Source organism: Triticum aestivum, chromosome 2A, assembly GCF_018294505.1.
Source record: "Triticum aestivum cultivar Chinese Spring chromosome 2A, IWGSC CS RefSeq v2.1, whole genome shotgun sequence".
Taxonomy (NCBI): domain Eukaryota; kingdom Viridiplantae; phylum Streptophyta; class Magnoliopsida; order Poales; family Poaceae; genus Triticum; species Triticum aestivum.
The window spans coordinates 668,608,276-668,614,354 of NC_057797.1; the positions used below are offsets into that span (position 1 = coordinate 668,608,276).

The window sequence follows — 6,079 nt, forward strand, 5'->3', positions numbered from 1 at the left end:
CTAGAATGGCCCGTGATGTGTTGGCTGTTCCGGTATCAACGGTTGCATCTTAGTCGGCATTTAGCACAAGTGGTCGCATTCTAAATGAATTTAGAACCTCTCTTACACCATTCATGGTCCAAGCTCTTGTTTGTGCCCAAGATTGGCTAAGGGGTTCTATTACTATCAACATTGAAGAAGATGAGGAGGAATTGTTTATATTGGAAAAGGGTAACATATTGTGATTGTTTTCTATGTAATTTTCTACATTTCTAACTTCCTATACTTATTACATGTTCATTTCATTCTTTTTCAGAACTAATTGAAGAGTTTGGTAGTACAAATTCATCCAAGTCAAAAGCAAGCAGTAGCAAGTCTGTTTGCAAGCCATCTGGGGTTGTGCCATCTTGCCCACCTCCATCCTCTACTTAAACATGGGTGAGTGAGTTGCAAGAAATTGTCCTGCTCTTTTTCATGTTTTTAGCATTCTTTTATTTATTTTTTGAAGTATGATTCAAAAGTTGCACAACACAGCCATGTAAATGAATATGTTGCTCACTTGCTGCAATGAACCTCATGTAAATGTTGTTGTAATACAAATGTTGTTTCATGAACCTCATGTACTTTGTTTTCAAAAATCTGTGGGAAACTCTTATGAAGAAAAGATCTTCAGATTACTCTTTACTCTTTAGGTACATATAGTCCAACATATTATATTTTACATATATGTAGTTCTTTTAATCGAATCATGTCAATCCTTGTAATGTGCCATCTGCTATTCTATTTTACATGTATATATATAGTTATTTTATCTGAATTCTGCGTCATGTACTATCTATTCTAACCGAATTCTGCACCATGCACACAACATTACAGATTCGCAACGCTTGGCTAGAAGCTGGGATGGGCAAGATTCTCTTGACATGTCAAGATGTTCCTGTTCATGATGGCAAATTGGGATTCTTATTTGTGGCTGCTCTTGAAATGCACTTCAATCTCCTTCCTGTGTGCTTGTGTTTTGAAGTGTAATAATAAGTAAACTTTAGACTTGGTTGTGTTTTGTTGAACTTGGACTTTGGTTATGTGTCCCGCAACTTGGAATTTGGTTATGTGTTGGGCTGGAAATCTGGAACATGAACTTGGCTCTATTAATTACTTGTCAGTTTGTCATTTATCACTAGGGCTTATCACTTTTCAGTGTGGACTTTGGAAGTTTTACATTTGATGATTGGTTATGCATATGTCACTGTTCTGAAATCCTTGTATTTGATATTATGTGATATTTGAAAAGATGAGAATATGTTATACGCATTTTACATTTTTGCCTTGTTATGCTGTCAAATTTTTTCTTTTAACCATGCATGTGGATGTTGCTGTCAATATGTCCTGAAAGTGCATTTTCTGTACATGGTACATAATTTGGTTTAAACCGAAAACCGAACCGAAAAAATCGGTTAACCGAAATTTCGGTCAGCTAAATTTTAGTGCCAAATTCGGTTTTCACTTCTGCAAACCGAATTCACAAAAAAAAACGAACAGTAAAAATCGAAATTTCGGTTTTTATCGAACGCCCAGGCCTAGCCACTACTGCCGGGACAAGTAACCATGGCCCATTTACTGCCGGGACAAGTAACCATTGCCCATGACGCGAGACCGAAATAAAATTGTGCCAAAGCGCGCGCTACCGAGCGAAAGCCCGCCAGAGGTGAAAATTTTCGCATCTAACAAAGATTGGTGCGAGACTCGTCTCAAATCTCCCGAACTCTCCTCCAAATCGCCCCCAAATCCAGTCCGATGTGTACCCTCGTCGCCGCCGCCCCCAAACGCGATGTGCCCTTGCCGCCGCCGCCGCCGCCCCCGCCCCCAACCACCGCACCCAGCCTCCTCTATCTGACTATGTCCTCACCCCCAAGCAGCGGACCGTCCGTCCCCTCTCGCCCGTGTTCGCCGCCTCCTCCTCACACGCGTCGCCGCAGCCCTTATCTTCTCACCGGCGGCGCCTGTTTCTTTCGCCCCACGCCGCCTCTCGGTCAAGTTAAAGATGTTTTTTTTGTGAAGAGGAGGTGTGGCAGCGGCAAGGAGCAACAAAATGAGCTATGCAGCCGGATGATTCTGAAGTTGCTGGATCTGAAGCGGGAGGACGTCGCCATGTAGCTCGAGCGGGAGGAGCGTGGGCACGCGGCGGCCTTCTCCTCCTTGACGACGGCAGCGACGAACACCAGGGCTCCCCATCGCCCTCCACCTGTAAGGAGGAGCGCCTACCACTAGGTCGGGCCCGAGAGGTGCAGCAGCAGCAGGGGGCGAGGCGGCACGCACCTTGGTGGTGGGCTCGTCTTTGAGGCACTGGGGGTTATCCACGGCGTCGTGGACGCCGGGCAGCTGCGGGTCCCCGTTCAGGCTGCGGCATCTCCTCCATGTGCGCCGCCATCGTCCTTTGCTGCGTCAACGGCAGATTGTGGCGATGTCTGTGTCTGCAGGTAAACCTCTTGCGCTTGACCATGAGCAGTAGCAAGATGCTGGGCTGAACATATTGGGGAGATGTTGTCCGTCTACATGTAGTTGAACGTGAGGACAGTAACTTCATGAGCTGCTAATAATTCAGCTACTCCCCTGCCCCTGATATTTCTGTCGTTGTTGTTTATACATGCTCGGAATAACTTGATGCCTTCAGGTACTGTTAATTGTTGTTGTTGTTGTTGTTATCTGAACATGCTGGGCGTACTGTAGGAGTAATTGTATTGTTGCTTAGATACTGTATTTTCTTGGAGTAAATGTTGTAGTTCAACTGAAATCAAAGTTTCTGAAATCATGTTTATCAAGGGTTGTATGTACTGAAATCAACATCTCTGAAACAACATTCAGATATGCAGGATTCTAATGCCTAATAATATGGTTGAGATATGCTAGATAATGCTCCATTTCAAATTGGATAATGCTAGATAGTGTGCGATGCCGTCCGACAAACTAGGCACATCCACCTCCGTACCACTGTTTCCTGGGCAGATTTATTTTACGAGGGGCGTTTCCTGGGCAAAATTGTGTTGGCAGGTGATGAAACGGATCTGGGCGCATGGCCGGTGGCGGAGGGATCCAGCCCTAGGAAGGCAGGAATAACTTGCATCCTCGACTAGTCATCCCCAGATGCGCAATTAGTTAAATTACAAACTGGTATGTTCATCCGGGATTAATAGACCTGGGCTTACTTCGAGGTTAGAGTGTGGGAATGATCCATGGGGATGTTCATGACTTCATTATCTTACTAGTATTTGGTTCAGGGATTTGTTCTATGTAGTTGAATGTTAACTTTAAAATTTGAATCGATGAGGAGATTTTCTTTAGCACACTATTTGTCTGTCAGATTTGATGAGATATATTCTTGAAAGCTCTCCATTTCGAATATACTCACAAATCACAACACTTAATTTATGAGGATTATAAATCCATTCTTTTTATCTTGTAGTGTATTCTAGAACCCTTTTGATGGTAATTTGGATAGTTATACTTTTGTTGGGGCAAGTTTGGTTCTATGCATGAGATGGTTCTCTGGACTATGAAACTAATATACTATATAGAAGTTCACTTTAAAGTTACATTTGTATGATTACTATGTTTATATTTGCACTTCATTAGTAATGTTGATTGGTGGTTCAGAAGTTTGGGCCTATTTTTATATGAGCTGTATCCAATCACTTCTAGATTTTGATTTCCACACTTAGGCACAAGCTTAGTAGTAACTTAGGAGTAGTAGATACGCTAGATAATGCTCCATTTCAAACTAGATAATCCTCCATTTGAAACTAGATAGTGCTGACAAAGATGAGGATGGACAATGTGAGTCTGCCTTGCTGATATTTTCACTTGGGGCCTTCTCGGCATGGCTTCTTGCAGGCCTCCCCTCCCAACTCCCCTCCCTCTTTCTCCATGCTATGCAGCACCACCTCTGTGTGCTCACATTGGATGTAAACCAACCCTGATGGCCCATCGTGGAGGCTGCAGAGCTCATTAGAGTGTAGATTGGATACACTGTGTTTCAACTGCAACTTATTTGAGTAACAAGAAGTTTATTTTCTATCTTCTGTATCTGCTCCGAATTTATTTTTACACCTTAATAATCTGCTTCTATGTATGCAGCTGGAAGTGGATAAGTCTGGCAAAAGCAACAATGCGACCACATGCAACTCTGGAGGGGTAATACTTATGCATCTTTCTCTCGCTATAGCTATATGATATTATTTATATATTTATTTTTGCTGTGCTTATTTGTTTGTTTGATTTTTCACCTCTGCATATCATTTGGGATGTACTAAGTTTACAGAGGGGTTAACTTTTACCTAAACTTTTTTTACTGTACAATCATCCGGTTCTCAATTATGTTTTTGCATTCTTTCTTTTATTCTAGGTTCTCAATTAGTGCAATCCGTTCCTTTCGGTGCACTTGGAGAGTACGGTTTAGTGAAGCAAGTAACAATATTACAGATTATTGTTTTGCCATATTTTCCCATGAAAGAATTTTGTATTTGAAGCGCAAATAATTTCTGCTCAATCTAATTATGTACGTAATAATAATTGCTTCTTGTGATGATGAAGTGTTGCACATTTAGAAGAGTTTTGTGCCGACGAGTTAAACTTTAGCAGGTCGAAATCTATAATATGTTGATTTAAAATCTGAAATGATAGCACCATTTTTGAGTTTCTGATTTGTTGCAGATTTGTCAAAGATACACAAGCTGATGCGGTTTGGAAGATGTACAAGTTGCTGGAGGTTTGGAAGATCTACAAGTTGCTGGAGTGATAATATATATGTAATATGCCTTATTTGTTGAACCTTGAGACATCGGCAAGTTTTACACTGCATTTGGTTGGTTGTTTCAGCACACAAGCCATTGTGTACTTATTTTGGTTGTGTGGCACGATTTCTTTATCTTAAAGATATGTACTTTGCCTTCTGAGGCACAATGGCATTAGAAACGTATATTTTATTATCTGTTTTATGTTATTGAATGAGGCCTTACATGTAATTTGATTGAACTGTATGTATAAGTTTTGTGATTTGTCATGTCTGTTCGAACATAATGATTGGAGATTAAATGAGGCATATCTTTCCCAGAACAATTAGATTGCTTCTGAGAAAGCACATCATGGCATATTACCTGCCAGGTAAACGTGCTTGTGCAGGGCAGCGGAACTGCCAGCAAACTTTAGTGCATAAGCTAGGATGAATCCGCCGGGAGAACATAAACTGTCGGCAGATATAATGGCCGCGGCAGAAGAACTGCCGGGGATTGTTTATCTGCCGGGACAAGTAATACTCGGCAGCCGTTGTTGTGGCAGTTCTATCGGTTGGGAGAATCTCCGTCCCGGCAGTCTATCTGCCATCTTAAGTGCGTTCTCCAGGCAGATTATATGTTGGTGCATTAGTGTTGTGGTGTAGTGAAAATACATTGAAACAGCTGATCAGCTTAGCAAAGAGGTGGGTGAAGACAATACCAGACTCAATGTTTTCGATTATTCTGTTCGAGTTACAGGGAAGAGTCAACAAGAGGACAAACCTAAAGATTTGGATAAAATGGTTTGGTATGTGTTGAATAACTGTCCTGAGATACTACCTTATATCAAGTAAGTGCTAAGTACTGCAGCTTATACATCGTAATCTACTAAACTTGCAGCACATTCTTATATATTTAGATATTTGATGCGATCACTATGTTGTACAACATCTACAAAAAAGAGTTACTGCCGCAAAATCCAAGAAACATTGACAAACTAGTTATGGCAGGATTTGTGAAATGGTTCAAGAGCCATGTAAGCTTTTGAATTGCACTGTCAATATTTTTTAATATATTGAGTACATAAGACGACCAGCTTGTCTATTTTCTAACCATAGGTTAAGAAGATGCGTGAGGATGAGCAGGTAGTTGATGATGCCTTTACTCACTAGCAATGGGTCCAGATACTCGGGTAAGACATTATGAATCTTGCATTGTTAGAGATGTGCGCTACAACACCCTTGCACGTGATGAAGGCACGAAGACACAAAACAGTGACATCATGAGCATGGATACGTACGACAAAGAGACAACTGAAATGTATGCTAACATAA

The 6,079-nt window shown here is 41.4% G+C and overlaps 1 long non-coding RNA gene across 3 annotated transcripts; it reads left to right on the plus strand.

The window, feature by feature from the left end:
* Positions 1-1,684: 1,684 nt before the first annotated feature.
* LOC123190087 (uncharacterized) lies at positions 1,685-4,951 on the plus strand. Of its 3 annotated transcripts, none has more exons than XR_006496152.1 (3): positions 1,685-3,147; positions 4,111-4,167; positions 4,687-4,951. It is a non-coding gene; the product is annotated as an uncharacterized lncRNA (long non-coding RNA). The 3 variants fall into 3 exon arrangements; XR_006496151.1 differs by having other exon boundaries at positions 1,685-2,456; positions 3,028-4,167; XR_006496150.1 differs by having other exon boundaries at positions 1,685-4,167.
* The last annotated feature ends 1,128 nt before the right edge of the window (positions 4,952-6,079 follow it).